This window comes from Chiloscyllium punctatum, chromosome 46, assembly GCF_047496795.1.
Source record: "Chiloscyllium punctatum isolate Juve2018m chromosome 46, sChiPun1.3, whole genome shotgun sequence".
Taxonomy (NCBI): domain Eukaryota; kingdom Metazoa; phylum Chordata; class Chondrichthyes; order Orectolobiformes; family Hemiscylliidae; genus Chiloscyllium; species Chiloscyllium punctatum.
Genome location: NC_092784.1, coordinates 53,456,046 through 53,470,851, shown reverse-complemented (window position 1 = coordinate 53,470,851; position 14,806 = coordinate 53,456,046). Strand labels below are relative to the sequence as shown.

The 14,806-nt window shown below is 43.5% G+C and overlaps 1 protein-coding gene across 1 annotated transcript in view; it reads right to left on the bottom strand.

Moving 5' to 3' along the window:
* Positions 1-11,980, bottom strand: part of LOC140468056 (uncharacterized) — a 37,298-nt gene extending 25,318 nt beyond the window's left edge. Inside the window, exon 1 of the mRNA XM_072564238.1 lies at positions 11,823-11,980. The gene's annotated coding sequence lies outside the window, so the exon portion shown is untranslated. The remainder of the gene's footprint in view (positions 1-11,822) is intronic.
* Between the last annotated feature and the right edge of the window lie 2,826 nt (positions 11,981-14,806).

Here is a 14,806-nt window from a genome sequence, read left to right as displayed (position 1 = left end):
GTAGATAGGCCAACTGGAGGGGAGGCCATATTGGATTTGGTGCAACGAATCAGGCCAGGTGTCAGATCTCTCGCTGAGAGAGCGTTTCGGTGATAGTGATCACAACTCCTTGACCTTCACTATACTCATGGAGAGGAACAGGAGCAGACAGTATGGGAAAGTATTTAACTGAGGGAAGGGGAATCACAATTCCAATAGGCAGGAACTGGGCCGCCTAAACTGGGAACAGATGTTCTCAGGGAAATGCACAACAGAAATGTGGAGGTTGTTTAGGGAGCACTTTCTGATAGTGCTGGACAGCTTTATCAAGGAAGGGATGGTAGGGTGAAGGAACCTTGGGTGACAAGGGATGTAGAACATCTAATCAAGAGGAAGAGGGAAGCTTACTTCAGGTTGAGGAGGCAAGGATAAGACAGGGCTTCAAAGGGTTCCAAGGTAGCCAGGAAGGAACTGAAGAAGGGACTTAGGAGAGCTAGAAGGGGACACGAAAAAGCTTTAGCAGGTAGGATTAAGGAAAACCCTAAGGCATTCTACACTTATGTGAGGTACAAGAGTGAGGGTAGGGCCGAACAGGGATGGTGGAGGGAAGTTGCACCTGGAGTCGGAAGAAGTAGGGGAGGTCCTTAATGAATACTTTGCCTCAGTATTCACTACTGAGAGGGACCTTGATGTTTAAGTGGACAGCGTGAAACAGTCTGATATTCTACAACAGGTTGATGTTAGGATGGAGAATGTGTTGAAAATTTTGAGAAATGTAAAGGATAGTTAAGCCCCCTGAGCCAGACGGGATATATCCTAGGTTACTACGAGAAGAGAGGGAAAAGATTGTTGTGTCTTTGGTGATGATCTTTGTGCCCTCACTGTCCACCGGAGAGGTGCCAGATGTTTGGAGAGTGGCAAATGTCATTCCCTTTTCAACAAAGGGCATAAGGATAATCCTGGGAATTACAGAGCAGTCAGTCTTACGTCTGTGGTGGGCAAAGTATTGGAGAGGATTCTGAGAGGCAGGGTTTATGGTTACTTGGAAAACCATAGTTTCATTAGAGATAGTCAGCATGGCTTTGTGAGGAGCAGGTCATGCCTCACAAACCTGACTGAATTCTTTGAGGATGTGACAAGACACATTGATGAAGGTAGAGCAGTGGATGTGGTGTGTATGGATTTTAGCAAGGCGTTTGATAAGGTTCCCCATGGTAGGCTCATTCAGAAAGTAAGGAGACATGGGATATAGGGAAATCTGACTGTCTGAATACAGAATTGGCTGGCCCATAGGAGACAGAGGGTGGTGGTACACAGAAAGTATTCAGCCTGGAGCTTGGTGACCAGTGGTGTTCCACAGGGATCTGTTCTGGGATCTCTGTTGTCTGTGATTTTTATAAATTACTTGGATGAGGAAGTGGAAGGGTAGGTGATTAAGTTTGCTGATGATACAAAGGTTGGGGAGTTGTGTATAGTGTGGAGGGCTGTTGTAGGTTGCAACAGGACATTGACAGGATGCAGAGCTGGGCTGAGAAGTGACAGATGGAGTTCAACCTGGAAAAGTGTGAAGTGGTTCATTTTGGAAGGTCGAATTTGAATGCAGATTACAGGGTTAAAGGCAGGATTCTTGGCAGTGTGGAGGAACAGAGGGATCTTGGGGTCCATGTCCATAGATCCCTCAAAATTGCCACCCAAGTTGATAGGGTTGTTAAGAAAGTGTATGGTGTGTTGGCTTTCATTAGCAGGGGGATTGAGTTATGAGTTGCAAGGTAATACTGAAGCTCTATAGAGTCCTGGTTGGACCACACTTGGAATATTGTGTTCAGTTCTGATGGCCTCATTATAGGAAGGATGTGGAGGCTTTAGAGAGGGTGCAGAGGAGATTTACCAGGATGCTGCCAGGACTGGAGGGTATGTCTTATGAAGAAAGGTTGAGGGAGCTAGGGCTTATCTCATTGGAGCGAAGAAGGATGAGAGGTGACTTGATAGAGGTGAACAGGCATAGATAGAGTGGATAGCCAGAGATTTTTTTCCCAGGGCAGAAATGTCACTCATGAGGGGGCATAATTTTAAGCTGATTGGAGGAAGGTTTAGGGGAGATGTCAGAGGTAGGTTCTTTACTCAGAGAGTGGTGGGTGTGTGGAATGCACTGCCAGCCGTGGGAGTAGAGTCAGATACATTAGGGACATTTAGGTGACTCTTGGATAGGCACTTGGATGATAATACAATAAAGGGTGCATAGGTTAGTCTGATCTTGGAGTAGAATAAAAGGCTGGTGCAACATCGAGGGCCGAAGGGCTTGCACTGTGCTGGACTGTTCTATGTTCTATCCATTTCCAATAAAATCCTTATAAATCTCTGAACGTCTCTTGAAGCCAACTCCACATATGGACATCGGTCTGGCAAAAATAAAATGATCCCTTTACCACATGAACACATTGCAGATCATGGGAACTTGCAGTAACCATCATTACCCATCCCAGAGGGCAGTTAAAGAGTCAACCACATTGCTGTGGGTCAGGAGTCACATGTAGGCCAGACCAGGTAAGGATGGCAGCTTCCCTCCCTGAAGGAAAATAGTGAACCAGATGGGTTTTTCCATTCAATTAATTCATGGTCATCATTAGTCTCTTAATTTCAGATCCTTTTTATTATTGAACTCAAGCTCCACCATCCATGGTGGGATTTGTACCCAGAACATTACCTGGCTCTCTGGATCAACAGCCCAGCGATAAAATTATTCATCCATCAACTCCCCTTACTGAGTTGTGGAAAGCATTCTCAATGACACCGCATTGCCCATGGTAGGGTGAGGTTTAAATAATGAGGAAGGTGTCTTGATTGAGAACACCCAACTTTACCGAAGGAAAGGTCTCTGTGGCTCAAACATACTGGACCTTCCTTTCAATTCAAACCCTTCCTCAAACCTTCCTAATGAGGTGCCTGCAATTCTCTGGGAAAAGCCACCCCATTGCCGAGCTTTAATGACTCATGTCCCAGCTCAAAGTGTCACTTCACCCTCCCAAACCTCAGTCAGATCTTTAATCTTCCAAAACACTGCTTCTCACACCCCAGCTAGTGTATTGTGCACGGTTCTGGAGTCTACACGGTGGGAGGGATGTGATAGCACTGGAGAGGGTGCAGAGGGAGATTTATCAGGATGGTGCCTGGCCTGGGGAGTGTCAGTGATGAAGAGAGATGGGGCAGAATGCGGTTGTTCTGGAGCAGAGGAGATTACGAGGTGATAATGGCTGAGCTGCATCAAATTAGGAGGGGCAAACACACGGTAGACAGGAATAAACATTTCCCTTTGACAGAGTTAAAAATCACACAACACCAGGTTATAGTCCAACAGGTTTATTTGGAAGGACTAGCTTTTGGAGCGGCGCTCCTTCATCAGGTAACTAGTGGGGCAGGATCATAAGACAGAATTTATAGCAAAAGATCACAGTGTCATGCAACTGAGCTGAGATGTCACTTTTTAAAAAAATAAAACCTTAAGTTATTTTGAGAATCTGATTTGAAAGAAGTTCTGGGATTTACATATCAGTTTACCTGCATCCTCATTCTAAAAGATGAAAGATTTAACAGCAACTAGGTTTGTTCAGTATATCGTTTCAGTTGCAATGATACTGATCTTTTACTGTAAATTCTGTGTCTTGTGATCCTGCTCCACATGAAGGGGCAGTGCTCCGAAAGATAGTGCTTCCTGTCAGTTTATAACCTGGTGTTGCGTGATTTTTAACTTGGTTCACCTCAGTCTAACACTGGCACTCCCACATCCTTGACAGAGGATCAATGACTGGAGGACATAGATTGCAGGTAAGAGGTAGAAAGTTGAGAGGAGATTTGTGGGAATTATTTTTCACCCAGAGGATGGTGGGAATCTGGAACTCTCTGTCTATCTGAATGGGAGAGACAGAAACCCCCATCGCATTGAAGTGGTAGTTAGATATGCACTTGCCATGTCAAACGCTGTAAAATGGGATTAAAATAGTTAGTTGGCTGTTTTTGACTAGTACAGAGTCATTCAGCCATAGTGGGGTGGAAAGGCTACTCAGTCCAAGGAGAGCCTCTGGATACTGGCCCCACAATGGGCTGAATAGCCTCTTCTGCACAACATCATTCTTTATTACACTTGTTACCGTCTGTTCTCGAAACAGTATTTGAAAAAGGTGCCAGTCCCTCATTTTCACTGCTCTCTTTGCCTTTTTTTAAACCCATCTGCAAGTGTTTGCAGGGAAGGGGTTTAACTGCTGACTCACAACAAAACGCCGAAAGACAGACAAGGGGAACGAGATAGGGATATCTGCATGTCTTGTGGCACAGTCTATCAAAGAGCACATTGAGGCTTGACACCTTCGTGACTCCTAACCACAACAGGGCAAAACCGCTATTTCACACAAAAAAGGTTTCTCTCTGAGATCAGGGCGATAAACTAACCCTGGTGACATAATAGCACTATGCAACCAACATTCAAATGCTGGAGACAACACTGTACTCCAAGAAAGCTTAGGCCCCATAATGAAGACAGGCTCACTCGAGAGCAGCTTAGAGAGAAAAGAAGCTGAACAGAGTGGCTTTTTACAAAATTCTTTGATGGGAGGCGAAGCATTTGTTGCCCTTGAACTGCAGCGGACATGAAACAAACACAAACAGGAATTGCTGGAGAAACTCAGCAAGGTCTGGCTGCATCCGTGGAGAAAGAAACAGAATTTCGAATCCTTCTTGGATTGAGTGGCTTGAGAGCTACTCAGCATTGTCTATGACTGAGTAGGTCTCAGTCATTTACTACCATGACTCCCCTGAACCCCCAGTCTCCTCTGCTCCAACCCCAGTCTGTCCAATCTCTCTTCTGAGGTCAAGTAGGCATTGACTGACTTACTGTTGGTCTGGAGTCGCTTGTAGGCCAGACCAGGTTAAGATAGCAGATTCCTTTCCTTAAAACTGTACCAGATGGGTTTTACATCAATTGATGATGGCTCCATTGCAAGCATTGACTAATTTTATAACTCAGACTATGTTGAATTTAAATCCTATCTTGGTGGGAATTTGAACCCAAATTGTTCCCACCCATGTTAATGTCTGCCTCACTAGCCCAGTGTTACTAACACTGTACTCCCAACTATTCCTGGTCAGGCAAGTACAGATAACCCTGACATTTCCACCAGTTAAAAGATTAAACTCTCTGGTACTGCTGGGAGACACCCTGCACAGAGACTGGGGGAAATGTTCAAAAAAGCACATTGCTTTGAAATTTATTCATTTTAAAAATAAAGCCACATTTTCGAGAGAGACAAGGGGTCAAGCCTCCAAATATGTTTGCAGCCTTCCATCTGAAAGGGTGAAGTTACTCCAAATCGTAAGTTTAAGGTTTGAAGAACTCGAAACATTAACTCTGCTTTCTCTCCACAGATGCTGCCAGACCTGCTGAGTCTCTCCAACAATTTCTGTTATTGTTCCATTAGTTAACTTCTGTCCGAATTAAAATGATAATTCGTTCACTTGTGCATCGGGTCATTCATTCATACCTAGATAGTCTAACCTGACAGGTTGGAAATACAGACCTGAGAGAACTTGCATTTATGTACCACCATTTAAGACATCACAAAGCACTTTACAGTTAGTCACAGAGTTATATAAAAGTTGCCCCCTCAGGTCCTTTTTAAATCGTTCCCCTTAAACCTTAGCCCCCTAGTTTTGGCCTCCCCTACCCTGGGGAAAAGACCTTGGCTATTCACCCTACCCATGCCCCTCATGGTTTTATATGTCACACCTCAGCCTCCCATGCTCCAGGGAAAAAAAAGCACTACACCTTTTGCTAACAATTTAATTTCATTTATTCCTAATAAGCTAACCTGCTACCTCTGCCCATCTGCCTGTCCTTTCAATAGAATGTGTATCCTTGGATATTTAATCATCAGGGAGGAGACAGTGGGGACTGCAGGTGCTGGGGATTAGAGTCGAGAGTGTGGTGCTGGAAAAGCACAGCTGGTCAGGCAGCATCCGAGGAGCAGGAGAATCGACGTTTTGGGCATAAGCCCGTCACCAGGAATGGATTCCTGATGAAGGGCTTATGCCCAAAACATTGATTTTCCTGCTCCTCGGATGCCGCCTGACCTGCTGTGCTTTTCCAGCACCACACTCTCGACCCCCATATTTAATCCTCAGGTCTAATCCCCTTTGCAGTCATGTCCATGTAATACCCACAACATCATACCTGATAATTTTAATCTATGCTCATACAGCTTGGTTCATGTACCGTGTGCATTGTTATATACTTAGTTAATGGCGTGAATACAAGCAAAAAGGGATAGTTGTCGTGTTGAAATTGTTGACCATAAAATTGATGAGTTATCTTAAGAGACTGGGGGCTTTTCTCACATTCCGAATATTTCCTTTGTTCTTAATCTTTGTGGGAGAAAGCGAGGACTGCAGATGCTGGAGATCAGAGCTTAAAAATGTGTTGCTGGAAAAGCGCAGGAGGTCAGGCAGCATCCAAGGAGAAGGAGAATCGACGTTTCGGGCATAAGCCCTTCTTCAGGAACCCTTCTTCTTAAGCCCATCTTAATCTTTGTGTCCAATCTCCAAACTGATTACATATAATTCTGCATCTTTTAATGTTCCTAATTTCTCTATTGAGTAGATCCTTCTGAAACATTCCTTGGGGTTCTACTCAATGAAGTCTTTTGAGGTTCAGTCACCATTGGAATGCAGTGAAGATATGAAAGTGTCTAACATGCAGACAGACACAACCATAAGATTATAAGATCTAAGAGTTGGTCATTCAGCCCCGAGCATTATTTGCCCTGGCATTTTATTAGATCATGGGTAATGTGTCCCAGGCCTCAACTCCTCAAGAATTCAAGCATCTATTGACCTGTTTATTTGTGTTAAAAGTACAGGATACATCTGACAAAGACACATCATGTGTTCCAATCAAGTTCCAATCTTTGACTAGATCAGCGAGCCATTTTCTTTTTTAATTACACTGGAACATGTCTGTAGCATGGTATTTGTACATGGACTGAACACTGGAACACAGGAACTGTTTCAACCCTAAAAGCTCATCCCCGATCGAACTTCATTGCTGCCTTCGTCCCATAGCCCTTAGACATTTGATTTTTTTTTAAAAAACCATAATTTTAAATATACAATTAAAAACGCAGCAAGTTCCAATCTTTGACTATTCTAAGAAAGAGTGTCGAAATTCCTAATCCACTCCTGAAAGATCTGGCTTTCAAAACCTCAAAATTACTCTGCCGTCTCCTCCCATACAATTGGAAATAGTGTCTATCGTTTAATTTACCTGTTCCCCTTGTCACACTTTGATCAAGCCGGTGGTTAAGACAAGATTTGAGAAATAATTCTTTCACCCAGAGAAATATGGAGTGGACTGTCAGAGAGGGTGATGGAGGTAGATTCTTTTGCAACACTTAAGAAGCAAGATATAAAAGAGACCTAAGGGGCAACTTTTTCACACAGAGGGTGGTACGGGTATGGAATGAGCTGAAGCTGGTACAATTAGGCATGCTGGCTTCAAGTGGTCAACTAAGTTCCCTTCTGTTGTTAAGTGACCATAATGTGGGACAAAAGTCAGTTTGTCTTAATGCTATTCTAGGGTCTAAGCTGCTCAGGACTCTTTCTCCTGTCAATACTGGAATGTCATGAAACAATCATATTCTGTGGCTACATTCCCTCCACAAATTCACTGATTAACATGCTCATATAAAAATCCTCAAAGTGCCTCGTTAATATTTCAGTTTTAAAGATGATCAACCCTGCTTTCAAATCCCTCCACATCCTTGCCTCTCTGAGTCTTTGGAAATGTTTTTTTTCCCTTTGAAAACCAGCCTCTTCAAGCATGTTATGACACACCCCTGGAGCAGGTCAGGCTTAACCCCATACTTCTGGGCCAGAGGTAGGGGCACTATGCCACAAGAGCACTTTAAATGGTTTCTAATCAACTTTCTCAGAGGTATCATCACTTACTCTGCAGCAGGTGAGAGTTGACCCCAAGCCTTTGCTGGTTCAGAGGTAGGGACACTAGCACGGCACCATAAGGGCCCCTTTCCTACTCTGCAATCTTGACCAGCCTCATATCCCACCCAGGCCTCTCTATACCTCCATTCCTTGACTCAGTCCTTGTTCTTTGTTACCTCCCCCTCCCAATTTTAACCACTGCGTTTAACTGCCCAGGCTCTGGCAGAACCTCTTCACCCTTTCCCCTTATTTAAGGCCCTCCTTAAAAGCTAAGCTTTCGACCCAACTAAAACAGAGAATGGGTTTTTTTCTCTGTACCCTTCAGTGAGCTCCCCACTTCCAACAAATCTGGGAGCACTTGCGCGCATTTTCCGTTCCCAGCATTTCACTGTGGCCAATACAATCTCTAGTCGGAGCAATTATTCCGGAAAGTGCAGGCTTGCAGAAGCACACTGCAAAGTAAGGCACTTTCGACATCAGCATTTAGTGCCCGGGTTTCATTTTCAGTTTATATTTTTAGCTTCGCAAACCCCAGTTTGGAAAAATGCAAGTCCCTTCCCCTCCCTATTAAAACTCAAAAGGAAAACAAAAAAAATCTTGAACTTGACAAAAATAAAGCCTAATAAACAAGGAAGCGACAAGGCACAGTTGGAGTTATTCGACAGGCCACAATTACTTACATAGTTTGCAGTCAGCACTTATTCTGTTCCTCATTAGAAACTTCGATTACTGTGATAACAATAGATCAGCGAGCCATTTTCTTTTTTAATTACACTGGAACATGTCTGTAGCATGGAATTTGTACATGGACTGAACACTGGAACACAGGAACTGTTTCAACCCTAAAAGCTCATCCCCGATCGAACTTCATTGCTGCCTTCGTCCCATAGCCCTTAGCCATTTGATTTTTTTTAAAAAAACCATAATTTTAAATATACAATTAAAAACGCAGCAAGTTCCAATCTTTGACTATTCTAAGAAAGAGTGTCGAAATTCCTAATCCACTCCTGAAAGACCTGGCTTTCAAAACCTCAAGATTATTATGCCGTCTCCTCCCATACAATTGGAAATAGTGTCTATCGTTTAATTTACCTGTTCCCCTTGTCACACTTTGATCAAGCAGGTGGTTAAGACAAGTTTTGAGAAATAATTCTTTCACCCAGAGAAATATGGAGTGGACTGTCAGAGAGGGTGATGGAGGTAGATTCTTTTGCAACACTTAAGAAGCAAGATATAAAAGAGACCTAAGGGCCAACTTTTTCACACAGAGGGTGGTACGGGTATGGAATGAGCTGAGGTTGGTACAATTGCAACATTTAAGAGGCACTTGGATGGGTATATGAATAGGAAGGGTTTGGAGGGATATGGGCCAGGTGCTGGCAGGTGGGACTAGATTGGGATGGGATATCTGGTCGGCGTTGGACCGAAGGGTCTGTTTCCATGCTGTACATCTCTATGACTCTATGTAGATGAGCAGGCTAGGAACTAAGGGCAGGTGGGCAAAGACATGGTGGGCCGAACAGCCTGTTTTTATGCCAAATGACTCTGAGTCACATGTTAACCTCCTAAACTGCAGAGTTTTTGTTTTAAAATTAAACTTCTAGCAACCTGGCTCTTGGTGGGGGTCAGGTATCATATTGGGAAATGAAATAGGCACTCCTCTCTCAGTTTAATATAATGCTCTGAGGAGGGAACTCTTGTACTGCAGCGGTAATGTCCTACCTTTGGAAACCATGTGCAGCAGATATGTGTAATAAAAGCTCTGAACAGGTTGATTAGGGGGAAAAATATGTGCAAAATAGTCTCCCCGATAGTGTTGTGTAGGAGACTGAATGTAATAGCGATAGGTCCAACCTGGGCTTTGTCCATCTGACACTGGAGTAATCTAGTCCCTGGATGGAATTCAATGCCTTTTATTCGGTGGGATTTAGCTTCGGGTTAAATGTAACACATATATACCACTGTGAGGGTGAAACACTTTCCAAACGTTTGACAGAGACAAGGTTCATGCTGTAGCTTAATGCCACAACATCGGTCCTGCATGACTTGCTTGGGTAGGGGGTAGGGGGTAGGGGGTAGGTGGTGGGGGCTGCTTTGAAGGCAGAGCGACGCATGGGTTCAATTCCCACAACAGCTGAGGTTACCATGAAGATTACACCTTCTCAACCTCTTCCCCTCACCAGAGCCATGGCGACCTCGGATTAACCAGGGGTGGCTTCCTACAGCATTGGAAACATTGCTGACAAATAAGCAAGAATAAAAATCCAACGAATCTGCAGAGTTGGATGATAAAATATTGGGGAAATTTCAGGAACAAAACTAAGTCCAGTTTACTGAGCAGCTCCGGCTCCTAAGGCTGGAGAGGGATCGTTTGTAGCCAGGTTTTCAGCAGCAAGCTTAATTTTACATGGACACGTTTGGGAGCCCGCTTCCTGGGTTCATTTTTCCCAAGAACATCAGTTTCCCTACTTTATATCTTGAATAGGCTGTAGCTTGTGAATACACAGAGTGAAAATGTACTCTCGCTGATGTTCAGTCCTCCTAATAATTTCGGACCTCAAGGACCGGTGCTCCACGTGGGGGAGTTTGATTTCACCTCGAATTAATCCATTCTAAAACGACGAGGCCCCACTGATGAACTGAACTGAGTGATTGATCTCTCTCTCGCTCTGGACGCGTCTATCCCTTCTTGACTCATCCTCCGCGGTCGCTGTCCAGTTTCAAACAGGGCATTTGGGATCAGACATGACCCTCCTGAAGTTCAGGGCGGTTCACCAAGGAGAGTCTGTGTTATTTTGTAAATTACTTAGGCGTGCAAATTGCAACATGCTTAAATTAGCAAAGTGTTCGGTTTTCAAAACACCCAATTCCTCTTTTGTAGCAGCGTACTGTGTGTTACCTCGCTTGGAATCATGTTATCAAAAGGAAATTAATGTAACAAAGTTTTCCTCCGTTTGAATGATAGAGAGATTTCAGGATTTAACCAGAGGGTTAAAATAATTCCACTCCTCCAACCATTAAATAAAGCAAGAGGAGAATTAGATTTCGAAAAACAAAAAAAAAAATCCATTGAACTTTAGCTACAAAATCCTCGCACTGGGGGACCACAATGAGGCAAATCTCCACACAATTCACATTAATATTTTGTTTTACAATTACCATCACTAGCTCCTCAGGCTAAACCAGGGGAATAGCTCCAAGTCCCGTTTCGCAACCATGAATACACTTTTCCAATTCGCATTAAAAATGTCCAGAGAGAAAGAGATTGGGATTTCTACAGAAGTCTCTTTAACGACATGATGTTTTCTAACGTTGATAAAATAACGGGGTCGTGTCCAGTTTGCAAAACGAAAAAAAAAATGCGCACCAGCCGACGAAATTTATTGCTTGTAGAATATATTCTATTTTCTACTTCAGACTTGAAACCTAGAATCGGGCAACACGGTTTATTTCCCTTTTCACCAAGCAGCACATTGGTCGTATTCTAACCTAATCTCCCAAACCTCCAATATATCACTTGCAAAATTAATTTTTCTAACGCTTCCGCTTACCTAGTTCACGAAATCGGTTAGCCTGCACGCTGACTTAAGTTTAAAATATCTAAAAACATAAGAGTTCCAGTGAGTCTGAAATTCAAGAGGAGAGCGGTGCTTTCAAACCGTTTTACGTGCACTGTCATATATATATATAAAAATATATATTTCAATTGTCTTAGTTTAGTTTCTGCGTTGTTTAATTCTCTCTCGTTTGTTTTAAGCTGGTACATTTCACTCTGATGGTGCAGCTACAGTAGATCTTAACCCGATCTTTAGACTCTCTTTTTAAAAAAAAATAAATTGGAAGGTAAAAAGCGAGCTTACCCTCTCTGGTCTGAGGGGATCTGGACAGAGCCATTTTCTCCAGCCTCCATTTGTGTGCTTTTAAAGTTTTTTTTTCTGGATTGTGTAGATTTCCTATGTAAAGAGAGGGAAAGGATGTAGCTTTGCAAGGTGCAGTCACGGATAAGGGCTCTTAGACAGTCTGCTGCACAGTGATAAGGAAGCAACACGGTCAGCCCAGCCTCTTTGGCTGTTCTATTGAGCAGAAGAGGAAACGATTACGGCAGGAATAGCTTTGCTGTGTGTTTTTTTTTCTCTCTTCGCTGTCTCTCCCTCTCTCTCTTAACTCTTTTTTTCAAACAGAATCCATTTGAGGCTTTGGGATTTGCAATTCTATGGGCCCCAATTCTATTCTAACATTTATAGTTTGGTATTGTTAAATAAGGGGAGTTCAATAGACTTTGACAGTAAAATCTACCCCCCCCCCACCCACACACTTCAAAATGAATCTATCAAACATCTAATCTTAATCCCCGACTGTTGCAAAATATTTATTTCTGGATTTACCAAAAATACATTCTGATAACTTCCCATTGTCCACTTATTCAATCGTTTTAAATATTTGTCCAAAATGTAAATGTGTATAAATAGAACCTGTTTTGCACTCAGTTTTCTAAATGTCACAATCAGGGATTGGAAATAAGTGTTATCTTGTTGATCGTGCCCATTCCATACTGCTGCCTCAGTCACGAGAGGGGGGCAGGTAAGGGTTTGCCATGCAATTTAAGAGAGATTTGTCTACATGTTCAGAGGGCACCCTCAAACTGTAATAATGCCTTTCGCTTTTGCACATGGTACACCCCTGAGGCAGAACGAAAACACTTGAGTGATGCCATTTTTAAAATGGGTCTCACGAAAGCAAACCTAATATTGGAAGGATGTGCAGTGCGATTACGGATCACAGTACATCTTTAGATGTAGACATTTTTGTGTGATTTTAGCTGATGATAAAAAAAGGGGAAAATACTGAGGAAGACATGAAATTTTCACAAGCCCAGTCAAAAAACAAGGAAGGACAATCGTCCCAGAGATTCGAATCGATATAGCTTCCCCCAGAACATCCCAAACCAATTCTTAACTGATGAGATATTTTCTGGTGTTCAAATGTGCAGTCACAGCAGTGAAAATGCACACAGCAAGATCCCACAATAGTAACAAGCGTGTATTAGATTAGATTCTCTACAGCTTGGAAACTTGCCCTTAGGCCCAACCAGCCCACACAAACCCTCCCAGACCCATTTCCCTTTGACTAAGGCACCTAACACTGTGGGTAATTTACCCTGAGCTGCACCTCGTTGGACTATGGGAGGAAACCCAAGGAGAACATGCAAGCAGTCAGCCGGAGACTGGAATTGAACCTGGGACCTCTGTTACTGTGAGGCAGCAGTGCTAACCACTGAGCCACCATACTTCCCAGTGATAGTGGGGTGAGGTTTTAAGTTTCATTCATGACTCTTGAGCGCTTCCTCTTTGTAATAGCATCACTGCATCTCACGCCCACATCAGAGGGTAAACACAGCCTTGGATCTGGTGTTTGTCCAACAGGCAACATCTCTGTTAATGTAACGCCCACACACCGAGGACACTGTAGGATCAGCCTGTATTATGTGTTCACATCTCTGGAATCACCTTGCAAACACCACAACAGACAACTGGTTTGTCGCTCATTAACAAGTAGCAAGGATGACAATCTGAGAATGGGAAAGGTTTTGGGTAGTGGTCATGTCATTAGATTTCCCAAGCCTGGGACCTCCCATGGATTCAATCCCCACTGTGGCAGCTGGTGGAGTTCAAATTTAATTTTTAAGATCCGAAATATAAAGCTAATCTCAGTGATGGTGACTATGATAGCTACAAATGGTTTGTTGTCAATATCATGTTGCCACCCTTACCCAGTCTCACCTACATGTGACTCCAGACCCACAGCAACATGGTTGACTCTTAATTGCCCTGTGAGGTGGCTGCCGGGCAACACGGTGGTTCAGTGGTTAGTACTGCTTCCTCACAACACCAGGGACCCAGGTTCAATCCTACCCTCAGGCAACTGTCTGTGTGCAGTTTGCACATTCTCCCTGTGGGTTTCCTCCCACAGTTCAAAGATATGCAGGTTAGGGTGAATTGCCCATAGTGCTCAGGGATGTGTAGGTTAGGTGCAATTAGTCAGGGGAAATATAGGTAGGGGATTGGATCTGGGTGAGATACTCTTTGGAGGATCGTAGTGGGCCAAGTGGCCTGTTTCCACTCTGTAGGGATTCTATGATAAACCATCCAGTTTGGGGCAATTAGTGATGGGCAACAAATGTCAGGGGCATCCCCATCTCATGAAAAAAGACAAATGACTACATAATATGGAGCACCTCATCTTGTAAATGGCATGGGCCTGATGGACTGAAATGTCTCTGATGTGTAAAAGGTTCTATAAATACTAGGAAATTTTTTGGCTAATTTCAAACTTACCCAAGTATCTCTGTAGAGTCATAGAGTCAGACAAAGCAGAAACAGACCCTTCGGCCCAACCAGTCCATGCTGACCATAATCCCAAACCACATTGGTCCCACCCTGCCTGCACGTGGCCCATAAATCTCCAAATCTTTCCTATTCATGTACTTATCCAAATGCCTTTTATGTTGTAACTGTACCTTCATTAACCACTTCCCCTGGATGTTCATTCCACACATGAACCACCCTCTGTGTTAAAAATAAAATCCCCTTCATGTCATTTTTAAATCTTTCTCCTCTCACCTTAAAAATATGCCCCCCCCCTCATCCGGAAACCCCCACCGTAGGGGAAAAGACACCACCAATCACCCTATCTACACCCCCCCACCATGGTGTTATAAACCACAAAAAGGTCTCCCCTCAACCTCCTAAGCTCCGGTGAAAAAATGTCCCAGCTTATCCAGCCTCTCCCTGTAACTCTGACCCTCCATTCCCAGTAATATCCTGGTGAATCTCTTCAGCTTAAT